The sequence below is a fragment of the Myotis davidii genome, unplaced genomic scaffold (genome assembly GCF_000327345.1).
Source record: "Myotis davidii unplaced genomic scaffold, ASM32734v1 scaffold1193, whole genome shotgun sequence".
NCBI lineage: Eukaryota > Metazoa > Chordata > Mammalia > Chiroptera > Vespertilionidae > Myotis > Myotis davidii.
The window spans coordinates 254,842-282,724 of NW_006284331.1; the positions used below are offsets into that span (position 1 = coordinate 254,842).

Consider the following 27,883-nt stretch of genomic DNA (forward strand, 5'->3'; position numbering starts at 1 on the left):
GCCCTTCCCCCTTTCCTTTTTTTCCTCTCCTCCTCCTCACCCCATCTCTCTCTCTCTTTTTAAGAAGAGGAAGAAGAAAAAGGTAAAGATAAAAATTATGAACAACAAATACATATCTAGCAACAAGTGAATCTAAAAATCAAGTGAATAAAAAATCTGATGAACAGAATAAACGTTTGAATATAACAGAATCAGGGGTATAGAAAGGGAGTGGACTGACAAGTCTTGGGGAGAATGGGGTGTGGGGGCTGCAGGAAGAGACTAGACAAAAATCGTACACCTATGGATGAGGACAGTGGTGGGAGGGGGGTTAGGGCAGAGGTTGGGCTGGGAATGGGTGGAGGGGAGCTATGAGGGGAAAAAAGAGGAACAACTGTAATAATATGAACAATAAAGTTTTAATTTAAATAAAATATATATCTACACTCCTTAAGATAATGACTCTTGATGACCTGCCCCAACTATTTCTCCTTCCTCTCCTAACCCCCTCTTTCCCCTCCTCACACTCTATGCTCCAGTCACCTGAATTACACTCTTATCGCTGGGCCTTCATGCATGTTGTTCCTGCTACCTGGTCATCTTTTCCTGCTTTTTGTTTAATTAATTTACTTATTCTTTATAACTAAGTGGAGGTAAGCACCCCAAGAATTTTTTTTTTCTAAACCCCCTCAGAGTATCTCCGCCATGTCTTTTCTATGTTTTCTTAGCTAAATAAAAAAGTATACCATTATTCTTTAATTGTTTATTTCCTTGCTTGCTTCCCTTGAAGGCCTATGATTTCCTTTAGGTCAAAATGGGTTTCATATTTTTAGATTCATTGCCCAGAGTAGTAACAAGTTTGTAGAAAAAATTTTTGAAGGATGGTTGGATGGATGCATGGATGGATGAGTTCATTTGACAAAATTAAAAAGTATAGGATGGCATTCAACACAGCTTCAAACATATACTATTAAGAATGTGTGTAAAAACATACTGGCCATAATAGAAGGCTAGTAAAGCTCCTTTTGGATTTTCCAAGCACTGTGACAGGCAGCACTCAGTAATTTACTCACTAAATTTATTCCATATTTGTTGATGTTAAGAAAAGAATGTCATTTATTCATACCTTGGTGTTGAAGTGTTGGAAGAAAAGGCAGTATGGCAATTACATCATCAGACTGAAAGGCAGTTTGCAAGATTTCTTCTACTGAAACACTTTAAACAAAGGGTGTTAACATCCTCTAGTCTTCAGTGAGGAACTTTATAACCAAAGAAGAAAAGCTGTGGTTGCACTCTGTTTGTCACTGGACACATGGAATCATGGAGGCAATACCATATCACATGTCAGACAAGCTTGAATATTTGGACTAATAAGTAAAATATAATACAGAATAAGACTTACCAATAAATATGTGGAAACCATTGCTGTCCAAGGGGAGTTGACTGTGTTTTCTAAAGAAGAGGAGCATGAGGGCAGAAAGGTAAGCTGCTTCTCAAGAAGCCCTCTGGATCCATTTGCAACACGGCAGTTGCTTGCTGCAGTTAGCCAGTACGGATAGAATGAGTATAGACCAAAAGTATAAAAATGAAATGATTCTCGTTGGTCTACTGACAACATCCTACCAGAGGGGAACTGCTTTCATCTTATACCCAATGAACTAAATAAAATAACTTCCCTTAGCTGCAAAGGGTAACTTAAGCACCAAGGCAAGTACTTACGTATCAGCTACTGTCCTGGTAAAGGTGTCAGTGACTATCTGCAAAATATCTGTGCAATATTAAGCAAATATTTGTTAAATACCTGCTGTATTTCAGGCAGTAGCCTGAATGAGGCCTCATTATCAGAAGGAAAAATGAAAGGTAACTGGTGTAATGAAGCCACAGTAAACTTTAGGAGTTGAGAGGAGTAGCCACCAGGTTCTGATAGCCAAGGAATTAAGGTACTCAAGAGCACCAAAGTAAGTGAGCTACCGAAGACAGTTCTATATCCTATGTAATAAAATCCTAATATGCAAATTGACCGAACAGCAGAACGACCAGCCGCTATGATGCACACTGACCACCAGGGGGCAGACGCTGACCACAGAAGCTGCCCCTGGTGGTCAGTAGAGTCAGCCAGAAGCCAAGCTCACGGCTGGTAAGTGCAGCGGCAGTGGCGGGAGCCTCTCCCACCTCTACGGCAGGGGGACATCCCTGGAGGGGTCCCAGAATGCGAGAAGGCACAGGCCAGGCTGAGGGCCACCCCCACCCCCAGTGCATGAATCTCGTGCACTGGACCTCTAGTCATATATATATATATACTAGAGGCCTGGTGCATGAAATTTGTGCACTGGGTTCCTCAGCCCAGCCTGTACCTTCTCCAATCTGGGACCCCTTAGGAGATGTCTGACTGCCACTCCATTGAGAGATGGACATCCCTCTCACAATCCAGGACTGCTGGCTCCCAACCACTAGCCTACCTGCCTGCCTGATTGTCCCTAACTGCTTCTGCATGCCAGCCTGATCACCCCGAACCACTCCCCTGCCAGCCTGATCAACAGCTAACTGTTCCCCTGGTTGCCTGCAACTGCACTCTACTGCTGGCCCAATCACCCACAACTGCCCTCCCCTGCTGGCCTGGTCACCCCTAACTGCCCTCTCCTGCTAACCTGATCGCCCACAACTGCCCTCCTCTGCCGGTCATCTTGTGGCTGTGGACACCACCATCTTTGAGGGTGTGGCAGTTAATTAGCATATCCCTTCTTTATTGGCTGTGGGTGCTGCCATTTTTTTATGAGGGCAGAGCAGTCAATTAGCATATTCTCTCATTGGCTGTGGGTGCTGCCATCTTTGAGGGTGGGTCGGTCAATTAACATATTCCCTCCATATTGGCTGTGAGCAATGCCATCTTTGCAACAGCATGGGGGTCAATTAGCATATTCCCTCTTTATTAGATAACCTATGACACAGAGAGAGAGCTACTGAACAAAGTACCTGTCACTTTAAAAGTGACCTGAAAATCAGCCTGTGACCAGAATAATTTCAAATTCACCAGCAGTAATGAGTGAAGACATTGCTCCTAGGTGCTACTGCCAAGTGGAAGAGAATGTTTAGTGGTAGATGGAATGTTTGAAGAAGAATAATTGTGCCTAAATGCATATGTCATCCAACTTGTAGTTGTAAGTAGATCTGCAGTTGTCAAGATGGCAAATTCTCAAATGGCAAAAACAATGAAACAAGATAAATTCAATAGGATACTTTTGCTGTAGGTCTATTACTGTTTCTGTAGGGTCTGGAAATGGAACACAAAACAGGAAATAATGTGGAGAATCAGTAATGTGTGACAGACACCAGCAGACTAGACGGTAAAAAGTATATCCCCTTATTCTCCCAAATTAAACTCAAAGAACTTCTAGAAATTAGGATCGAAAGGCATCCAGACTTTTCAGACATAGACCTTCTGATTTCAAGGATTATCCTTTTCCATTTTAGTTCTTACTATAATCCTTCCTGGAGAATATATACATTACCAGCTGTTCCATATAATAAATGCATCAGAACATTCTTAAAACTTATAATAGAAAATCATAACAATCAGCATGTTATTCAAAGCAAAGTTTGTTTTCAATTAGCTTCAAAATTAATTTGTTAGCTCTAAATATAAATTCTGCATTAGTGCTACTGTGGTAATTATTGCTTACCGTCAAGGCTCCATTAACTTTCCATGTTTAAAATGATGAATATGTACCTCTACTGATTACTGCTTGTGATTTAATGAGTTATTCTTAGAATAATAATGTTTTTAGCAATATGTTTATTGTTTTTTGAATATTTGTGAAATGACTTAAACCTTGAAAAGTTTGTATATATTTAAACTCAGAGTGGAAGTACAAATCACATTTTTCAGGCTCTTTGCAACTCTCGTGTAAACTAATAAAGGCTCTATTATAGAGAACTTTACAAAGTTATCATACATTCACATGGCAAAGGTATTCAGAAATGTAAACTAAATATTTTATTTCATTTTAGATCTTGAATTAATTGCAAGTTATATATTTTATTAATCTCCTCTTTCTCTTTTAATATTCTGCCTACATGAACCTAGAGTGAACATTTTGCCAACATAGATATCTGGCCCTTTAGCAATTTTTTTTTGTTCTTCCAATTTGCCAATATGGGGATGGAGTCAGGCACACAAACACATAAGTACAGTTCTTCAAGAAGCACTGATATAAAATGTAAAAGTCATGCTGACTCCTCAGAGGGTTGCAAGTAGGATTGGATTAAAGAATATATATAAAACACCTACTACAATGCCAAGTGAAAAGGTTGGAACATGGTTTTGAAGAATCCAATGATCCACTGAAGAAAATTAAGCTAAAGAGTGTCATGATCAGATTTGCATATTTAACAGTTATGGTAACAGTTATGAAGCAAAGTTGAGGAAGATGTCATTGAGGAGTCCAGTGGGATGGATTTATAGACCATTTCGGCAGCCTAGAAATCATGTAAACCAGTTTAAAGTAATGACAGTGGAGTGACGAGCAAAGACACAAAATATACTTAGTGACATAAATACTTTAGTCAATGATCAAATTTGAATTAAGAAAGGTTGAAGGAATAGAAAAATCCAGATGACCCACTGGTTGCTATCATGGAAAACTTTTTTAATTACTGTACTATAAATGGATACAGAAGAAGGCTTGGGAAATATGGGAGGGGTGGGACAGGTACTAGGTGGAAATACTGAGCTTAGTTTTAGACCAATTAAATATTCATTAAAGGATATGGTAGTGAGGTACAACTGATACACAGATCCAAAGACCAGGAAAAAAATCTGGAATTAGAAGTTTGGAAATCACACCATACAGTTAAGCCCAGCGCAGTCAATAAGGGCTCCTGAATTTCTAGAAGACTGATTAGATTAATTGAGATAATTCAACATGGGAAAATATCTTTAGAAGTCATTAAAATTGTGTTTTTAATAATGAAAATGTTCAAAGAATAACACCACATCAAATAAACACATAATGTAAAATTTCTTGTACAGTAAAATCTTAATTGTGTAAAAATCAGTCTTGAAAGGCTAAAAGGTAAAGTGTGAAAGAATTACAGTGGTCATATCAGGGTTGAAATTTCATGGTGAGCCCCCCCCCCTTCCATGTACCTATATTTTACAACTTTTATTTGTACATTACTTAAAAATCAATTTAGGGTAAAGGCGGCGTCCTAGAAAGATAATTATTAAGCTGGGTCTAAAGGACAGGCTAGAAATCAGCCAGGTGAAGAGAACAGTAATAGCAAAGTTACAAAGATGAGAAATATGCTGTGTCCAGGGAACCATACTCAGCTGGAGGCTGTGGAAGCATATCATGATGGCAGACAGTGTCCAGAGAAGAAGCTAGATAAGAAGGTGTGCTAACCCTGTGCCCACTTGTTATGTTGAGGTTCTATCCCACGTACTGTGAGAATCTGTTAAAGAAATACACACAAGGTAAGGTCATGTATTCATTGGCTAGGGCCACCATAACAAAGTATCACAGACTTGTGGCTTAGACAACAGAAATTTTTTTACTCACAATTCTGGAAGCCAGAAGTCCAAGATCAAAGTTTCAGCAGAGCTGGTTTCTTCTGAGGTCTCTCTCCTTGACTTGGTCTTCCCTCTGGGAATCTGTGCCCTAATCTCCTCTTCTCATAGAAACACCAGCTATATTGGATTAAGGTTCCCTCTAACTACCTCATTTTTACTTAATTATCCCTTTAAAATCTATATATCCAAATACAGTCAAATTCTGAGGTATTGGTGGTCAAGACATCAACATAAAATTTTGAGGATGGGAAGGACACATAATTCAGCCCCTAACAGAGAATGATGTGGTTAAATTTCCTTTGGTAACTATGTAGAATATGGATTTAAGTAAGCAGAGATGGATTGATAGTCTATTGTAAAAGATCACCATGTTCTGTAGAACTCTGGCTGTAAATCAATGAATTTAAACTGAATGTAAAAACCCAGACACAATAAATTAAATTTTGGGAGATCCTATTCTATACCTATAATACAGTTAGAGATAGGACTCTGAAGCTCAAAGATAGATAATTAGCCTGGAAGTCTAGATATGGACATTGTCAATACCTGTTACTTGAAACTATAGGGGCAAATTCTTATATATTGAGTGATGAGAGCAATGAACCAGGAATGAAAAAACCAACATTTACAGAACAGGCAGAATAAGCCCATGAAAGAAATATTAAACTATGAGGTAAAGCAGAAAAGTGCCTTACCATAAGATCTAAGCAAGTAGAGAGCTTTGATAAAGAGAATAAGTAATAGTCAAAGACAGCAAAGAGATCCCAAAGATAAATGTTGAATTTGGAATGAGAATTTTGGACATTGATACTTAACAATTTTTTGAACTTCTGTGTGTGCAGCTATGGGTAAACCACTGTAAAACATGCATTATATTTCATTTCAATCGACTAAGAAAAGTGTCATTATCTCTGTTTTACAAATTTAAAGAATGATAGCTCAGGAAAGTCAAATTACTAGCGTAAGGTCAGCAGATAAGCAACAGATGTTCTAGATTTCTTTACCACTAGCAAAGAAATCTGGAATAATTAACCACTAGTAATACTAACTCCCTAAGAGCAAGACACTTTTATTGATTTGGGGCTAGAGACCCAAAGAGCAGTGGGTTAATGAATGAATGTTTGGTGAGGAAGTAGGATAGACTGCCTTTTGTAAAAGAAAAGAAAAAAAAAGACAGAGAGCAACTCATCTTACGCTTCTTTATTTTTTTGACGTTGCCTGGAACACAATAGCTGCTCAATAAATTATAGTTCAATAAAAAAGAAATGAATGTTAACTTGAGCTAAACATAAGGTATATATGTTTGGGTTTGGAAGAGGAGGTAGCAGAGGTGTAGATTGTACACAGCTCAAGAAGAAGGAACCAGTAAGAGAATAACACTAAAGAAGAAAGAGGGAAAAACTGAAGAAGTTAGATCCTTCCTAGAAAAGGTTGATAAGGCCTGGGATCAAGTGCACAAATAAGAATTTGACCTGACTAGGTGAAGAAACACTTTCGTTAAAGTTGAACAAAAAGAGTGAGGTATAGAAATAAATGTGTCAGGACACATGACAAGTGCTTCATCTTCCAACAATCCCCTCCATATTAAACTCCCTGATCAAAAAATATCTCACCATAACCAATAAGTTTTGTGCTTTAAAATTTTAATGTACTTATACCAGGTACATGCAATTTTCTATGCCTAGCATTCTCTCTCTTACTGGATGGAAATCTTAGAATTTTTTTGAATTCTCCAAACAGAATCTGTCATTTCCTCTTTTTTACACCTCTCAACCCACTCCTTCCACAGTGACTTGGAGGCCATAGATAAATCACTTTCACTTATCTATTAAGCTCCTTTGAAATACCATAGCATATCAACAGATTATTTTAAATGCTATAAGGTATATTCCAGAGATTTAGCTTGAACACAATTGCATTTCTTTTATTCAAACATCTATATACAAAATAATGTATATGATTCAAATTTACTAGTCAGCTAAAGACTATTCTGTCAGATGACTGCATCTATAATCATAAAAGCATAATATGCTAATTAGACCAGACATCCTTCTGGACGAAACCAGGGCTACAAGGGAAGTCTGGGTCCCAGGTACCAGAGAGAAGCTGCTGCTGGCAGCCAGGGTAAGGAAGGCCTACTCTTGCATGAACTTCATGCACCGGGCCTCTAGTTTTATAATAAAAACACATTCTTAATTCATTGAGTTTTAATAATCTCATACTGAAAATGACATACTGATTGAAAAAATTTATAAGTGTATTTAAAGAGTAAAATATTACTTGTCAGTATAAAGATATATCTATCGATCACCTTGGTATTGAAAGAAAATGATCTGTACTCAGGCCCTATCTTCAAAGGCAAATTGTATGCTGCAACACTTTCAGCTTTTAGGTGGTGTTGAATTGTGCCTGGTTCAATAATGGAATGAGAATGCTGACTGCTCTATTGCTCTTCTGTTAGAAAAATCCATTCTTGAATAATCTGTAAGCACTGTGAGAAGGTCAAATGATGAGGCACAGAGATCTGAGACAAAACCCTAAGATTTCATTGTTTTGACATTGCCAGCTATCCAGCTGCATATTTAAAATTCTCCAGAAAAAATACACAGAGTGCACAATTGTATTCAACTTGAGCCTGAATTTGACCTACATAGCATTATCTATATCTATTTTTAAAAATATGGTAAGAAATATAGAATATAACATTCTTTATAATATTTACACATACCGTTATTTTTCTTGTATCACTAAAATAGTAATGTAAATGTAAAAACATGAATTAGGAGAGTTATGATAATTATGTGAAGCAGCTATATTGATTTGTAAATAAATACCTCATTTAAATGACTATTTAAAAATACAACCCAAAATAAATTAAAAACTAAAATTCTAGCAAAAGCTATGAATTTGTATATGTATTGCCTGTCAGTTAACCATGCAGATAGGTAATGTTTGTTCAAATAGTCTATGTGCAGTCCTAATTTGCCTATTGGAAGCATTGACTTGTTCAACTTTTAGAGCATTTACCAAGTGTTTCTAATGTAATTAACAATCAAATGGTTTTGAGGACTCTACTTTTTGCCTTCTACTGTGAAAATACTTTAAGATTAGTGTTCACCAGTTTCAGTTGTATGCAAAAATATTGTAATGTCAAATATTTTCATTTTTAATTTAAAATATTAAAGTCTCTTTAGATGGGGGAAAGAGAAATTTCTATTAACAACTAAGGTATTGAACCATCATTTAATATTATGTATAACCATAATTGCATTTTATCTGAGATGCCATAATTTTCTGTTTTGTTATTTAAACATATTTAATTTTAAATCATTATATGTTAGCAAAAATATAGCATTTAATTAATTTGAATAAAACATAGCACACTGAAAATTGTAATTAAATATGGATATGTCATTAATTGAAATGTGATTGGTGGCTTTTCTGGAACAAATGGAGAGCAAATTTAAAGTAGAATAAAAACATGATGAATTGATTCAGTATAAACAGGATAGTTTCTGCTAAAAAATTATGTTCAATAAGAATTTGTCATCATAATTTGTGATTATCACTTTACAGTATGTCAAGTCTAATGAATTCAGGTACACAAGCTATGTAAATGACTGCCAATGCTTTAAATAAAAAAGACGGTTACTTAACTCAAAATCGCCGTGGCATATAAATTTGAGCTACTGTTGTGTTTCCAGATATCATAAATATTTTGTAAATTATTTTGTTCTAATATATGCATTTAGCGTTTTGCATCCAAGTCAATGATTTTTTTAAATGTTTCTAAATACAAATACACATATTTTAATTACAACATGAAGATGCTGGGCAAAATTTGCTGTTTTAAATAGCTTATTAAGAATGATTATTTTTTACAACCCAAACATTCTTCCAGTGCAAATACTTTTCATATAATAAAACATACTCTTCTATAGATGTCCACTTACATATGTGTCTTTCACTGCTTTCTTTCAGTGTTGTTTTCACACATAAGGGCTTTTTTCAAACATTATGCAGATTAAGCTTAATTATTCTAATATGATGGGAGCTGATCTTTGAGAAAAAAAATTTACTTAACAGAGGACATCCATAAACTGAATTTATTATTTTCAGAAAGAAAAAGAAACCCTGAAACTCAGAGTAAAATATCAATGGGTTCATTTATATTCTGCCTTAAACAGCATGCATTGATAATGCTCGTTATTGGAGAGTTCATTTAAATGAGCAGGAACAATCTTGGAAACGAAAGTTATAGCCAGTTTTTTTAATGGAAATGGTTTATCACTCAGTAATCTTTACATGAATATTTTGCCCCCTTTCAGGAAGTATGCATGTTTTTAATCATCCGATCCAATTCCACTCAGTTTAACTTTCTGTTTCTATTTTATCTAATATTTTTTCCTAAACCTGGAGCTGGACCTCTTTACAGAAATCTTGGTTAACACCTATTTCTATGGAATTATGTTAAAACAATCAAATGTTCCACCTCCCTGTACTGTAGACCAAGTGGTATTATGTTAGTCACCTTCTGCATTAGGAGTTCCATCTTTTGGGCATTGAAATTGATTTTTCTCATCTTAGCATCTGAAGATCCAGAGTGTGCCCCTTGCCCAATCGCCTGAGACTATACAGTGACACCTACAACAGAGGATGTGGAGGCAGCAGCTTTCGGTCACCAGAAATGGCAACATCAGGAGCATCAGCACGAATAGACTATGTAGAGGTAGTTCTCCCAAACTATGTTATGAAACCAAACATTTTTGGTGTGCTACCTGCTATGGGGGCTGCCTTCTTCCTGCCTAGTGTTATGCAAAATGTTTGGTCTTTGTTAAAGTTTAACAATGACATTTCTAACTAATATAGAGAAATGTGATTTTTCTTCCAAGTATGTTCAGTTGCCTTAACTTTCAATGAATATGAATTTTTATCAGCCTCAGAAAAACATTAATACCCAAATTTTTGTCAAATTTATTCCTTATTATATAAAGCTGCTGTCACATGTACTTTTTGTATAAATATTTTTAAAATATATCAGAATAACCCATCATTTTAAAGGTCATCCTAATGCAGTAAATAAGAAAATTTCTCTGATCAGTTACATTCTCCAGAAACTAAATACGGTAGCCCCAGTTTTCTGTTACACTCCCTGATGATGTTCATTGTGAACTTTTTTCCAAGTGAAAGATTATTCCCACAAGGCCCCAAGTCAAAATATGAAAGGCGAATGATTGACTGGTCTTATGTATCCTTTCATTTTATGCAATTTAATGTGAAAGAGTTACTTTGTAGCTATAAAACACATTTGTTAATTAACCACATTGGCTTTGTCTGTACAGTTCAATGACTTACAGCATTTCAATTTGCATGTAAAATGAGTCTCTGTAATGATGGCTTTGCAAAATAAATAATAATTTACATAATGGGTGACTTTAAACACTTTACATGTATGACTTAGAAGTAGGATATATTTCATCTTGAAATTTTCAAGTGTTTGAACTCCAATATACAGAGCTCTGGTCTTCATGATAATGTAGCAGCAAATTCACAAATTTATCGTTCACCCCATCTTAACTTTTTTTGTAACAAAGCAAGATACAAAGAATTTATATTAGTTCTATTGGAACTATTGCTTGATTAAATATAACTTGAAGGTTCTTTTCATAAACCAGATATGAGCAGGATATATTAAACTTAACAGTTTTTTCTCTTTTTTTGAGGTGGGGGGGTTCTATTTCATTTTGTTATTTAGGAAATTGCAAACTGTTATTACTCGGTTTTTGTGTGTTGTTTTTGTTTTTTCCAAAATCTGCACTATGGATTTGAAATGTACTTTTCTGAATATTTCTATTCAGTTTTAATGCATTTTAATTATGTGAAATATATAATGGATATTATATATACTTGTATATATAATATCTATTATATATTATATAAATATAGTGTAATGAAATTATGTACTAAAATGTATAGCCCTTTGTGAAAAGCACATATACATTTGCAAGTGGATATTGTTGTTTTATAGCTCAAATTATGTAAATGTTGATTTTTTCATAAGTACTTGTAAAAATTCATACATCTACTTATTGAGTTTGTACAACATTATTTTTAGCTGTGTGTGCCATACACTAATTGACTTCTGTCATTTTCATATATTGCATATATCTCTAGAAACTGTATACCAAAAGGTGTATTGATAATTCTAAAAAGACAAAAGTAAATTTCTGACTCATCTTTAAAATAAACTGTGCTATTTTAATGTAGCTTTATGTGTTCTCACCATGTCCTTCAAATACCATTTTAGAGATTATTTAAAACATTCTATAGGAAAGTAGTGTTAAAGATTAAAGATATACTTCTGTTTTGCTTTTAAAATATTCCAATAAGAAACTGGATTTTTCATTGTTAAAATTTGAGAGCTGCAAGTAGAGTCTGAAGTAATATGTAATTCTGTTGTATAACTATTTTGTTTGCATAACCTTACTGCAGTGAGCTATATTGCTTTTCTGGTCTTATGATAACGTATTGCAATTGAAAGCTTGTATATGTAGGATAAAGAGAACTTTTCTCAATAACAAAAGATTAACAGGTAACTTGAATAACTGTTGTCAAAGCTGGAGTGGTTTAAATTGCATTAGCAGAAGTGATTACAAGAGTAAGAAATTAAATATCAGTGAATACAATAACTTGATTCGTTGTTGCCCAGTGTTACTGCTATATGCTACCCTTAGTGTCCCAAGTGTAAATGAATGTAAATTCATTCATAATGTTTATATCACTCTAACGCTAATCTTTTTTTAAGAGGAGTCACTCATACCAGTGTAACAAAATGTGAAATGAGTTTATGAGTTACATATTTTTAACCACTAGATATATATTTTAAAAGGAGGTAAAATAGGAAAAAGAAAAAATGTGCTTATATGCATTTGTAGTTATTGAAATTATAATAATGTCTTATAGTGTACTTTTAGAAATTTATATATATATGTGTATATATATATATATATACTGAGATATGCATTTTAAGTGAGAATTTATTTAAATATAATTAATGATAAACAAAGTGAAAAAATCTCATAAGCAGGCAGTACAATATACGCTTACCCATTCCCTAGGATACCAAGGACAACAGAGCCCTTCCCTCCCTCATAAATGTCACTCCCAGGAACCTGGACCACCAGGCAAACAACATACTGAATTGCCCTTCAACATCTTTTTGACATGTCATGAAAGAGAAGTCATTTTTTAATGGCTCGCAGGAGTGCCTCAGAAAATAGGGTGCATCTTCCCTATGTTTCTCAGAAGTTACAAGTTCTTTCAGGTTTGTTAAGAATTCTATATACTCTCACATCCCTGTTTTTGGGTTATGTTAAATTTTACTGACTAGGGTTTCAGTTGTTTTTTATCAACTTAACCTTCCTGTAACAAAACTGGCAGACCTACATCTTGTCACACACAAAAATATAATTATTCTCTCTACTTTTAGTCAAAAACAAAATTTAAAGAAGTCATCTTAGCTGTTCTAAGTTTCATTTTATATTGCTTGCTTCTGCCATAGCAATCAATATAAATTGGATAAAAACTAGTAGTTTATATGTATTGGCATAAAAAGCAAACAATATTAGTAAAACAAAATTATGGCATCTAGGTGTCATTACAGTAAAAATAACAGTTTCAGAACATCGGGGGGTTAGAATAGCCTAAGGGTGTGGAAACTTCAAATCTCATTGAAGTCAGAATCTTCTACCAAACCAATAATCGCTCCCATCTTCTCCCAACGTACAACTTGCTTTGATGTCAGCTGTATAGTACATACAGATAGAACATTTGAAATCCAAACTCTTAGTTACCTCTTCTGCTTGCCAAGTTTTGAAGGAAATACATATCTTTAATTCATTCCAGTCCAATAAACATTTGTTAAGGGCTTACTGTGTGTCAGGCATTGTGATTAACATTGGAGACACCGAGTGAAACAGAGCCCCTGCCGTTAGGCAGATGACAGTCTGGTAAGGAAGACAGACACGCAAAGCATTACATGCAACACAGCACGTTACAGGGGATTATGGAAATGTGGTAAATAAACAGAAGTAGTACAGAAAGCACTTAATCCTATTGGCCAAGTCCGAAAAAAAAATTGCAAAGGAAATGAAGCCTGAGGAGTCTTTTGAACAATAAATTGGAATTGAACAAATGGGCAGAAGGAGGAGGGTTGCTTAAAGTGGAAAACTGTCACAGGGATTAAATGTGCAAAATAGTAGCATGTGGGAGGAGTCATCGTGAGGAGAAGGGGCTGTGTGCCACAGTTGGACTTCATTTTGTGAGCAGTAGTAAGGTTTCAATGAAAGGATTGTAAGCAGAGAAATGGTAAGTTAGATTTGTGAGCAATGGGATAAAATTTATTAGTAAGAATTCACAGGCACCCTCCCCTCTACAGAGGCAAAGAACAAAAGCCGCTCAGTAGATTTCCATTTGTTTGCTTTTGTTTCTTAAATTTATCTTTATTGTTGAAAGTATTGAAGTGTATATTGCATAACATAAAATTCACTAAGTGCATAATTTAATAATTTGGGGCAAATTTATGGAGTTCTACAATCATCACTGCAAAGCAGTTTCGAACATTTCCATCAACCCCACAAAAAATCCCTCTTGCTCATTCACAATTAATCCTCATTCCCACTCCAGCCTCAGGCAACCACTAATCTGCTGTCTGTACTGTAAATGTGCCTTTCCTGAACATTTTGTGTAAATGGAATCATACATCTTGGAATCTTTTCTCTGGCTTCTTTCACTTAACATAGTGTTTTGAGGTTTCTGTCCAATTGTTATGAGACGAATGGGACAGAAGTATTTCACTCCCAAGGAAACCATGAATACTCAGGAAACAAGACATGTCAGAAGGATGTTAGGCGAACTTGGCCAAGGTGTGGAAGATACACGGGATTGAGAAACCAAGATCAAGAGGACAGGATGGCGTGGAGAGTTCAGTGAGGGTAGAAGAATCAGAGTGTACAGTAACGTGAAAGTAGAAGATAACATGTCAAGTTATTTCAATTAAGTTTCTGAAAACTAAATCTTGAACTTCTATTTCCTCTCTACCTTAAAGGTTTGTAATGGGTATTTGTGAACTACCCATTCATTGCACTTCCTGTTTGTGATCACTACTCTAGACATTACATATGCTTTGTTAGGTTCTTGGGTTAAAATCATTTCTCAAAAAAATGCATTAGAGAAAGCCAACAAATCATGTCAGACTGACATCTGCAGTTAAAAGTGAATCTGGAACAAACTGATTTTTCCTTGGAAAACCACTTGGGACAATGTAGTAGTCCCAGTGAGATTGGAACTGCATTATTTTAGAGAATGAGAATTGATTTAGAAATTCTAGTTCAGTTGGAAAGACCCTTAGGTGGAATTATGAGACCACCCAAGTCACACAAAAATTTAAAGGTTCCTTTTCTGTAAATGAAGGCAAGACTACTGGCAGATTCTCCGGACCTACTTGCAAGCTCCACTCCACTTGCTGAAAGGGCTGTTCTGATTTAGCTGCTGCTGTGGGATTGAAGATGAACCAAGTTTCGGTGTTGCTTGCATAGACTATTAGTTACTAGAGAAATCATAAGATTGCAGTGCATCAGATGGAATAAAAAGACTGAGTCTGGCCAGAATATAACCACCACGTGAGTGTACCAGGAAAGACAAGCTCAGAAACAAAGAAGCCTTAAGTAGGAGAGCCTGACAGAAAGCTTTAGGTGTGATGTCATGACTGGCCCAGAACCAGGTGAACCCAGCTTAGAGTCTCAGAACAATGCAACCAAGGCAGGCTGGTTCTCATGCAGGAAGGAGTCCTGCCATGCCCTACCTCTCAACAGACTCTGTGGTCCGCTGAGGTGATGAGGGACTTCTGATGGGTGATCAGAGACCCTCTGGAGCTACCCCAGGGTGATGAATGGAACTCAGTCCCTAAGCTACAGAGTTAAGGTCCCCTGGCTTGGCCCAAGATGGACAAGACAAATCCTAAACCCATAATGTTGGTGTGATCTGTTAGAGCAGTCGCTCTCAACCTTCCTAAGGCCGCGACCCTTTAATACAGTTCCTCACGTGTGGTGACCCCCAACCATAAAATTATTTTCGTTGCTACTTCATAACTGTAATTTTGCTACTGTTGTGAATCGTAATGTAAATATCTGATATGCAGGATGTATTTTCATTGTTACAAATTGAACATAATTAAAGCATAGTGATTAATCACAAAAACAATATGTAATTATATATGTGTGTTCCGATGGTCTTAGGCGACCCCTGTGAAAGGGTCGTTCGACCCCCAAAGGGGTCGCGACCCACAGGTTGAGAACCGCTGTGTTAGAGGAATTAGGAGCATCAGCCAGCTATAAAACTGAGACTCTGGTCTTAAAAAAAGAGAAGATATTAACTGTACTAATGTACTCAGAGCCTAAGAATTGGCTATTCCTCTGTGACATGTCCAGAGACATTGGATAAGAATCTGGATACGCTGGGTTTTGCATACTAAGAAGTGCTGTGATCCAAGTTAGTAGTTCTCCTTACACATTGAAAATAATTAGAGGAAAGAAATTGCCATTTTGAGGCTGTGTTCCTTTACAACAGGAGAGGATGCATAAGAGTGAATACTGAGGACTGGGAGACCAGTTGCTGCAATTTGGCCAAGAGAACATGAGTGCCATGACAACAGAATGAAGAAGATTAAATAGGATAGGGAGACATTTTTGGAAGTGAAATTCAAAGGCCTTTCATCAGAGTGTAGTTTATTCTTGGCACATATAAGGAACATGGGAAAAGGTCCACAAAATCAAACTGCTTCCAATTTATGCCTTAAATTGAGGACTCAGTCTGGGGCTTTATGATTTGATTTGAAAGGGATTTCTCAGATAAGAGACATGGTCATGTTCAAATGCAACAAATAACGAATTGCAAGCCAAACATAAAGCATCTTGTGTTAATACCTATTTTGATTGACTATATGGCTCTGCTTCTATTTATTAATTTGATTAAAGTGAAGTCCAAATGTCAGTGCTTCTGTGAAAACTCTGCTGGTTGCACATCCCCATTCATTCTATAACATATGCATGTCAGACTTTGAGTATAATATTGCTGAAAAGTCATCATGTTGTATTATTAGTTGTTTGAGGGACTATTTCTTTGAGATATTTGAAGACAACACTATGTCTTCATCATTCTATCTCCCTTCAGTGGCTAATAAAATGCTTTGTCCAAAGTTACATTTGTTTACTGGATAGAGAAGATATGGCAATCAGGAAATACAGTTTTCTGCCAAATATTTAAACACTGTTATATGTAATAAAAGCAACACAAATGTCAGAAATTGTTAAACTGTCACAAGAATTATTCTGACCAGAACTCTCTGTGAAACAAATGCATTTATTTGCTACTTAGTCTCAAGTAATCAGGCTACTAGAACATTGTGGAGTTTGAAACTGTTAGGATCATTCAGCTAATATGTGTATAAGGATCACTTCCATTTGAATTACTAAAGTGTAAATTTAGTCCATTATTCTAAAATTTGGCAAATATATTTTAAATCAGGAATGATTCTGGCCTTTCTCACCAAACTTTACCTACTTGACAGGTTGTCCTAAAAACCCATCATGACATCTTCCAGCGTGTAAGGTCTATGTAGGCCTATTCTTATGTTCTCTGCATCCCAACTAGATTTCAATAATCTATTTTATACTTACCTTCTGTATTTTTCCAAATTGTCAGTTTTTTGTTTTGGGGGGGTTTTTTGAGGACAGGTATGATGTTTTATTCATCCTCCCCGCATGTCTGAATAAGGAGTGTCCTGACTTTGCTGATAGTTGGAATAAGTTGAACTGAGTAGTGAAAGTAAAGTGGAAAGGTAGATTAAGGAGTTTGGAAATAGCTAACTGGTAGCTATTAGATTATTTTATTATGTGAGTAACAAGGAAGAGTTGATATTTAAGGTAGAAGTTAAAAACTCAAATGAGATAAAATGTTAAGAGCAACAACACATAAATAAAGCAAATATATTTTTTAACACAGTGAAAAACATTTTTAAGCGCATGTCTGAATAAGGAGTGTCCTGATTTTGCTGATAGTTGGAATAAGTTGAACTGAATAGTGAAAGTAAAGTGGAAAGGTAGATTGAGGAGTTTGGAAATAATGTGAGTAACAAGGAAGAGTTGATATTTAAGGTAGAATTTGTAACAATTGTATAAGATATGTGTTTTTGTCATGTTTTTCCAATGAGAAAATTGAGTCTCAAAGAAATTAAACAATTTTACAGAAGGTCACTCTGATAGAAAATGGCAAGACCTGGAATTAAATCTGCTTCTTTTCCTAGTGCTCCCATAATGTACTCACTTCACTGTTCTGCCTATAGATTATATTTGCCTGCTTATATTATATTTTTAGCAACTTCAAAACATTTATGCTAATGTTACTCATTTGATTAGCTCACCTGCAAGGCACTGGGTTAGGAATCAAATTCTATTAAACTTCTTATAGATTATAGGTATTTATCCCATATGACAAGAATAGGTTATTCTTTTGAGGTGCTTTTCATTAAAAATATTTCAGGTTCTATATAGGGTTCTGGAATTACAGATTAAGCATTCAGCCCTCATTATGATAAAACTAGAGGCCCGGTGCAAAAAAATTTGTACTCTGGCAGGGGAGGATGGGTAGGGGGGGGTTCCTCAGCCCCATTTGTGCCCTCTCACAGTCTGGGACCACTCAGGAGATAACCACCTGCTGGCTCAGGCCTGTTCCCCAGGTGGCAGATGGCAGGCCCGATCCTTCGGTGCCTGCCCCGCCTCACCGGGTCGCACACACGGCAGGGCCGATCTGGGGATTGGGGCACTGACCCAGGTCACGCAAACGACCGGGCTGATCTGGGGGTTGGGGCACCGCCCCGGATCGGGTCGCACACGGGACACCCAGGTGGGCCGGCGGATCACTGCTGCTCCGCCTGGCTGCCCCAGGTCGGGTCACACACGGACACCCTCTGGGCACCGCCCCAGATCGGGTCGCACACGGGACACCCAGGCGGGCCGGCGGATCACTGCTGCCCCGCCCGGCTGCCCCAGGTCGGGTCACACACGGACACCCACCACCCCGAGTCACAGATAGCAGGCCTGGATGGCAGTAGGGCAGGCAGGATGGCGCTGTCCCTCCCCACCGCCCTGAATCACAAATAGCAGGCGCTGTCCCACCCTGCCTGCAGTATGCAAATTAGCCGCATATCGCGCTGATTAGCCAATGGGAGACATAGCGAAGGTATGGTCAATTACCACGTTTGTCTATTATTAGATAGGATGAGATAATCAATGAATTTCATAAGATTATAACAGTGTCAGTTTGTTTGTAGTAATGTAAGACATTCATTGCTGCCTTTAACTTATGTTTCAGTGTCTTTATTTGCCCAATGTTTTAAAATCAAGATGGTTTCTTCTTTTGCTAACATGAACTAAAATTTTAAAGGCTCATCCAAGAGTACTCTCAACAATATATTTTAATCTACACATTAACCTGGTAAAGAATGCATAAAAGATATTTCCCATTCATCAAATAAGAACATTAATGTTATTTGCTACCATATAAATAATATCTGTAATGCCATAGGCAATGCACTAATTTTTGTGTCAGCTTGTACTATTTATTCTATATTATGTTTCTTCTTGAGGACAAATGTTTAGAATTGTAATTTTTATTATTATAAGTTTTTGCTTTGCAGAAGGCTTTCACACAAACTGATAAAACTTTGAAATATAAGTCATTTTATATAGTAATCACCATCAAATACAGTTAAATAGTTCAGGGTGTTTCTATACAGTAATTACTGAACAATGTCCTTTCAGTATTTCTTCACATAGGAAATATAGACACTATGTAGCTTCTAATATCAAAGTTGTTGTTGTTCTAAGAAATTTCTAAATTTACATTTTTATACAAAATTTATCATACTTAAAAATCAAACATTTGTGTATGATGTACGTAATTGATATAAAGGAAGTAGAGAAATTTTTAGGAAAAAGCAAAGAATATCATTCTCATTATTTTTCCCTTCATCAATAGGCTTATGTGGGTATCTATAATTATAAAAGAAGACTTAGAAATAAAGAGGATTAAAAAGGACAAATAAACATGGATACATTGAGATGAAGATCTATGAACAGTCATCCTAGTTTTGTCATTCAGTAATTCTAACAGAAGAGCAAAACCATATATTCTGTTAACATGAGGCTTAGGGGACAGAATAAGAAATAAATGTAGTTAACATTAATGGCAGAAAACTCAATAAGAGAATGAAAATTAGAATCAGGGAAAACTTGCCCAACATTTGTTGAAAACTTACAATGTGTTGAGCACTGCACTATGTGGTGAAAATGTTAAAGATATATTTGATCCTTTCAGTGAGTTTTTGTGTGGAAGAGATATTCTAAGCCCAAGACTCACGTGCAAAAGCCGAGAGATGAATGAGAAACTGATGAATTATGTAAAGTACTAGGAGATTCATTTGTGCTGGATGCATTGGCTTGTGCATATCCAGAGATGAGGTTTGAAAAGTAGAACAGAGCCTATTCAAGGAAGGTTTTGTATGCCAGTATAATGGTTAAATCAATAAAGAAAAATAAGCCTAATTTAGTCAATTTTGCAAGAAATACTATCCATTTGATTTTAGCTAATATGGGTACCAGAATCTTAACTCTCAATTCTTTACATGTAGTAGCTCACATAGCCCTCACATTAACTCTCTGAAGTAGCAAATATTATTATCTCCATTTTAAAAATAAGAAAACTGAAACATAAAAGAATAACTTGCCCAATGTCATAAAACTGGGAAGGCAAGGAGGAAGGATTTGAACCATGGCAGTCTGACTCAGAAGGCTTATTCTTGATTGCCATGGCACAGCTGGAAATGGCTTTATTGTTGTATAATTGACATCTAATAAACTGCTATAAAGTGTACAATCTGATAAACTTTGACATACACACCAGTGAAAGCATCAACACAGTCAAGACAATGAACATATCCATCCCTCCCAATGGGCCTGCTCACCTGCTCCCCACCCAGACAAATGCTATTCTGCTTTCTGTCACTATAGATTAGTTCAGATCTTCCAGAATGTTTTATAAATGTAATCATTTCGTATATTTACTTCCTTAGCCTGATTTCTTTTACTGACATAATTATCCTGAGATGTGTCCATATTGTAATGCTTATCAATTCTATTGCTCTATCTTTTCACCTCTCAATTGATATTTGAATTGTTTTCTTCCAGTTTTGGGGCTACTAGAGATAGGCTGCTATGGATATTCATGTAAAGTCTCTGTATGAATGTTCAGAGAAAGAAGGCAGGCACAAGGAATATATATGTTTTAATTTATGCAGAATAAGCATGAGGAAAATCTAATCTGTGCTCTCAGAAACTGTAATAGCGATTATCTTTTGGGAGGCAAGGAAGTGACAAGAAGGGTGCCTGAGGGGAGCTGCTTTTGGACTCGGGAAATATTTTGCTTCCTCATCCTCATATTGATTACATGGGTAACCAGTTCAGGACATAAAAATACAGTGAACGTTATGTTTCTATGTATTATTTTATTGGTGTCTTACATTTTGATTAAAAGTTAAAATAAAAGTGAGGCTAATGAATTGGTTTGGTCCAATCTAGATGATGTTCTACGTGTTATCTGGCAGGTCTGTTTTTTACTTCATAGCCTTTATAACTATTTCAATTATATACTCCTATATCATCCTCCTTGCAGTCCCATAGCATTGCTTTTATACTTTTACTGTGATTGCTTATTTTACTATGTCTTTCTTGAGACACTATAAGCTTTCTGGGGAAAAAATGTCTAATTTTTTCATCTTCATGTTCATTATCTGGCATGGTGCTTGGTACGTAGTAGATAGTCGACAGATACTTGGATAATGATATGAAATCTTCCTTGGTGGTTGCTTATGACCTGCTCAAAGTTTAGCCTCTGAGTCCTCACTATTTGGTTTCTACTAAAGGTTTTGCTTCCTTATTGTCTGAAAATTATTGATTAGATTGTGATATTGAAAGTTTTTGTTCCAACATCAATGCTTTGTTTTAACATATATTTTTCATAATAATTATAATTTCTACTAGAGGCCCTGTGCACGAATTCATGAATGAGTGGGGTCCAGCCGGCCTGCCCCGATTGGGGTCGATCGGCCTGGGTCGATTGGGCAGACCGGCCAGGGGGAGGGGCCGTGGGCGGTTAGCCAGCCGGCCCCGCCCCCTGATTGAAATCCTGGTTGAACTCCAGGTCACACTCCCAGTCATGGGGACAATTTACATATTAGCCTTTTATTATATAGGATTGTTGAGAATTTATCATGTGCTCTGACCACTTTACATATACTAACTTATTTAAGATGCACAACCCAACAATATAGCTATTTGTATTGCTCCCATTTTATAAAAAGGCAAACTGAGGCATTGATAGACTTGTGATAGGCTTGTGACAGACTCTCCCAAAGAGTCTAACTCCAGAGCTCATACTTTTATTCAGTATAGTCTTCTGTGTTTATATATACTAACTATACTATGTCATTGCATTTCCTAACTTCCTTCAGAACTTTGACAAAATATTAGCTTTTCAGAGTGGCTTTCTCTGATCACGTTTTATGTTATAACAGTCTACCAAATACTCTCAGTCATCTCACCCTGCTTTATTTTCTCCATAACACTTAACTCCCATATAATATATTGTATAATTATGTTTATTTCTTCCTCAGACATTTCTCTCCAGTAAAATGGTAGCTCCATGAAGGATAAGACTTGATCTGTTTTGCTTTCTGCTATATTCTTATCTTAGAATGAGGCCTGATGTATAGTAGATGCTTAATAAATATTTATTGAATAAATGAATAAACACTTCATAGAATAGCTTATGCTGTGGTGTGAGAGGGATGTCAGAGGTTTTTAAAATTTTTTTAGCAGAGTCACTTTCTGCTTAGAATAGAGACCTAAAAGAATCTCCATCAGACAGAAACATGGACAGCAGTATACATTCCATATAGCACACTTGAACATGCCCTGGAGATCTTAACTCAAGAGCATTTCTGAGCATGTTAGTTTCATGTGACTTTTTATTCAAGAAGCAACTTTGTTCTGGCAAAAGTGAACCAAAAGAGAGTTTCATATGACATCATACTAGTATGGCTTCCATTTTTTAAAGACTTCTGTGGCTGCTGTGTGGGGCGTGGATTATAGTGGTCACAATGGAAGACACGGTAACAAAGTTAATGAAATAATGGCAGTCACCCACGAAGGAAACAAAGCTTGGAACTAGAGCAATAAGGGTAACTGTAGAAATGAGAAGAAGTAGATTTCAGAGAGAGTAGACTACATAGGACTTAATGAATAATTAATTATGGGTTTCTGATTCAGATAATAGCAGTTACATAGACAAGACATGAGGAGGTCTGGGAAGATGACTACTTTTGTTTTCAACAACATAAATTGGAAGTTTGTGTGGTATATTCGAAGGAGCTGTTCAGTAAACAGTAAAAAATTTGGACCTGGAACTTAAGAGAACATCTGAGACTGGAGAATTATATTTCAGTCACCACGTGCATAGGGAGATTTTGCAGAATATTGTTCCAGTATCAACAGGTTCTTAGCTGAGCACACAATGACGAACATTATGATTTAAGCTGTAAAATGCTTTAATGAGAGGTCATTGAATATCTTAAGGAATTGACAATAAGACAACAAGTATAACTGAAAACAGGCTAAAGCAATTTTTAAAAAGCACAGTGTGCTGTAATACCATTGTTGCCACCACTGAACACATGTCACAGTTTGAACTGGCATCCTGCCAGCACTGGGTACTGACCACTGCTACTGTACCCTCAGCTGCAACCTCTGTTGCTGTTGCTCGAGGCAAAATGAGTTCTCCATAGGCAGTAGCTCCTATGGAGAGTAAGGAGCATGTGCCTGACTTGTATACCCTGAATGCCCAATTCACTGGTGCCAGGATGTCTTGAAAACCAGGTGTCTGCTTCTAAAACCAGGTGTCAAGCAACACCAAATACACCTACTCACCATTGTTAGGTTTATTTATTGCAGCAAGGGAGACTACATACTGTGGAGAACCATGGAGAATCTCCACTAACAGGGAGTTAGAAGGGACTTGTGACAGGTGTTTTTTGGAGAAGATTTAAGAATGTGGTTGTATTTTCTGAAAGTGAGACATGGTTATTGGATATTTTCGTATTTTTAACTTATGAAATCAGGGGAATGGAAAAAACTAGGGTTGCCATTAAGGAAGAAGTAGACCCTCCCAGTATAGAAGTACAAGTTCATTGTTTTTATCTCTATTCAGTTATGATTTTATAGTTATCTTGTTTTTGCTTTGTTCTATCATGATCATGAAGAGACCTCAATTAAGGTTGATGTTTTATGATAAGCAGAAAAATAGCCTAGGAAACAGCAGCCAGACTAGCTACCAGTTGTCAGGGCTGTTTTTTCCTTTTTGGTAGGCAAGCTTTACCTCCTACCAGGACCCTTAAACCAGGAATTATCAAAAATGCCAGATGCTGGACAACCAATTAAAAAATTACCCAAGACTACAATTTGCAACTATTAGTTATTGTATTAGATAACTCAGGCTGCCATAATGAAATACCAAAGACTAGTTGGGTTCAACAACAGGAATTTATTTCTCATAGTTCTGGAGGGCTGGGAGGTCCAAGACTGAGGCAGGGGGTCCCGCGGGGGTGAGGCCAACAGAGTCCTAACGAAGCATGCCCGACTCCGGAGACCAGTTCAAGACGCAGATCTGATTTTATTGTTTAAGTGCAGGGACATATATAACATTCCAGACCAATCAGAAGTTTACACCATCCTTAGGGCAACCAATGGTAGGAAAGATCAGGGTACTATGTAGGGGCTCTAGGGGGCTTACTCAAGCGGGCGCTGCCACTTCCCGGTGTGCCGAGGAAGCTTGTATAGGCGGAGTGCGCTCACACCATTGCATCTGCCACTGCACTGAGATAAATCTCCTGAGCTCTTCCCACACAAGACATGGTGTCAGCCAATTCTTTTCCATGACAAGGGCTCACTTCCTGGCTTGCACATGCCACCTTGTCACTGAGTCCTCACATGGCGGGGTGGGGGGGAGGTTGGGTCTCTCTTCCTCTTCTTAAGGATATTAATCTCATTCTGGGGGCTCTATGCTCATGACCTTCTCTAAATCGAATTACCTCCCAAAGGCCTACCTCCAAATACCATCACATTGGGGGTTGGGGCTTTAACATAAATGTTGAGGGCACACAAACATTCAGTTCATAACAGGTATCACTTTAATTTGGGAATCAGCAAACTTGTTCCTACAATAGGCCAAATGGTAACTATTTTAGTCTTTGCAAGCCATAGAGTCTCTACCGCAACGACTCTGCCCTTATAGCACACAAGCAGCCAAAGACAATATTTAAACAACTGAGGATGACTGTGTTTCAATAAAACTTTATGGACATTAAAATCTGAATTTAATATCATTTGAATAGGTAATGAAATATTATTCTTTTTTTCAAATGTTTAAAATAGAAAAACTATTCCTAATTTTAGATTATATAAAAAGTTAACTCATTTGTGGAATATAATGAACAACATAAACAGATGAACAAAAACAGATCCAGAGACAGAGAAGCATTGATCAGACCATCAAACCTCAGAGGGAAGGCAGGGGATGATGGGGTTGAGGGGGAGAGATCAACCAAAGGACTTATATGCATGTTTATAAGCCTAACCAATGGACACAGACAATAGGGCGGGTGAGGGCATGAACGAGGGGGGAGGGGGCAATGGAGGGATAAGGACACATATGTAATACCTTAATCAATAAAGAAAACACACACATTCAAACAAAAAAAGTTAATGGACCAGATTTGACCTGATGGACATAGTTTGAAAACCCCTGTTATAACTGAAAAGAAATATTTTTTAATTTAAATTTTATTTTTCAGTTGTAATTTACACTCAATATTATTTTGTATTAGTGTTAAGTGTACAGCACAGTGGTTAGGCAATACTAGTATGCTCCCCCCAATATTTTATTGGCTGTATTCCCTATGCTATACTTTATATCCCCGTGACTGTTTTGTAACTATCAGTTTGTTTGAGAAGCAATATTATTGATGAGTCTTCTGCCTATGAACTGATATGGAGAGAGAAGAGCCAATGGCATTGATTGGTTCTGAAGAGTACATCATGTGGAATTAGAAGAGAAGTCACCATACTAGAGATCCCATTACCTCTAGGTCTTTATTAGAAAACTCAGAACTACATCTAACTTAATAGTTCTTACATTAGGAAACAGTGACAGACTTCCTTTGAGTTTTAGGAACTACTTCATTAAGTACTTCCTAGAGTTCTAGGCCAAGCTGCTTTATATAGATATTTTAAGTTTATTTTCCTTTCATTTGAATATATTGTGTATATTTATTACAAGCTTTTTATTATTCAAAGCTTTTTCCTTCAAGTTTTTTACAGTATCATTGAGATATAATGGCATACATCATTATGAGTTTAAGCTGTATAGCATAATGGTTTAACTTACATATATTATGAAATTATTATCTCAATAAGTTTAGTTAGCATCCATCAGATCATATAGATGCAATGAAAAGAAAAAAATTCCCTCATGATGATAACTCTTAGAATTTACTATCTTTTTTTTAATATATTTTATTGATTTTTTACAAAGAGGAAGGGAGAGAGATAGAGAGTTAGAAACATCGATGAGAGAGAAACATCGATCAGCTGCCTCCTGCACATCTCCTACTGGGGATATGCCCGCAACCCAGATACATGTTCTTGACCGGAATCGAACCTGGGACCTTTCAGTCCGCAGGCCAATGCTCTATCCACTGAGCCAAACCTGTTTCGGCAGAATTTACTATCTTAACAACTTTCATATATGCCACACAGCAGTATTAACTGTGGTCATCAAGTTGTACACTAAATTCCTTCCATAGATTTTTAAAGATTATTTTCTACTGATCAGCTTCACATGACAGACTTCATATTTTTTGCATACAATCTAATAACTTCGGTGGTTTAGCTATAAAAATTGAGAGTTTTTTGATAACATAACATTCTTTCAATAGGTGAAATCATAACAAATATTCTCCCTAATAATTCCAAATTTCTTCTCATAAAAATGAAATTATTCTCCTGGGTGCAAAAGATAAAGGGATTAAGAAAAGAACTCATAGACACAGACAGCAGTATGGTGATTACCAGAGGGAATGGGGGATGGGAGGAGATTAAAAGGGTAAAAAAAGGATAAATCGTGGTGGGAGGAGACTTGAGTTGGGATGGGGTGGTGAACATACAGTACAATATTCAGATGATCTTTTATAGAATTGTACACCTGAAACCTATATAATTTTAGTAATCAATGTCACCTTACTAAATTCAGTAAAAAAGAAAAATTGAATTATTCTCAGTTGTCTTTTTTTACCTCCGAGGAGTTCTCTAAGATATGTTTTGAAAAGTGAAATTTAACCTCATAACCTCCAAGCTAAATCTACCAGAGAATGACTCCCAGTAGAGAACCATACTTATGAGTAGCAAGAAGTAAGAGGGGCTAAACTAGGAAGTGAGTAGACTAGAAGTGAAAGGGGCTAAGGGACTCTTCATCTCTTTATCCCTAATTCTAATATTACATGATATGAAGCCAACTCTGAAATTTGAGTCTGACAGCAAGAATGAAAAAAGAATATACATTCAAGATAGATAATCGAGGTAGAATAAGCCAGTGCTTGTAATTAACTAATATGGAGAGTGATCAAACAAAGATTTAGAATGGCTTTCAAGTTTCTATTTTATGTTACAAGGAGAATAGTGGTAACATTCATCAAAGAAGTAAGAGACAAGTTCTTTGTACCATTTCTTTATTGAGACACTCAACCCATCCTTTCCTTCTAGGGAAAGCAGGCTCCATCTTTTTACTTTGGCACTGACGGTTCTCCATCCCAAAGAGTGAGTCTCTGCTTACAGTGTAAAGGTCCAGTGCTTTAGACTGAGGGAACATGGCCTATAATAGCCTGATGGGCAGATAATTCTCTGAACCAGTCTTCGCCATGAGTGAATTGCTCTTGAAAAAGAACTTTCTATCTCTTCTTTGAGTATTAATGTTAAGCAACCAGAGAACTCAGATCCATTTCATTTTGCCAAAAATTTTTTGAGACAATGCTTTGCTTTTTCCAGAACATGTCAAATACCTAGGTGAATGCTGGTGTATTTTCTTTTCTTGGAATTCCTTTTCTGCCTTCTT

The 27,883-nt window shown here is 36.5% G+C and overlaps 1 protein-coding gene across 1 annotated transcript in view; it reads left to right on the forward strand.

Annotated features, from left to right (window-relative positions):
- LRRC7 (leucine rich repeat containing 7) overlaps positions 1 to 27,883 on the forward strand; it is a 380,912-nt gene that overhangs the window by 165,140 nt on the left and 187,889 nt on the right. The window lies entirely within an intron of this gene.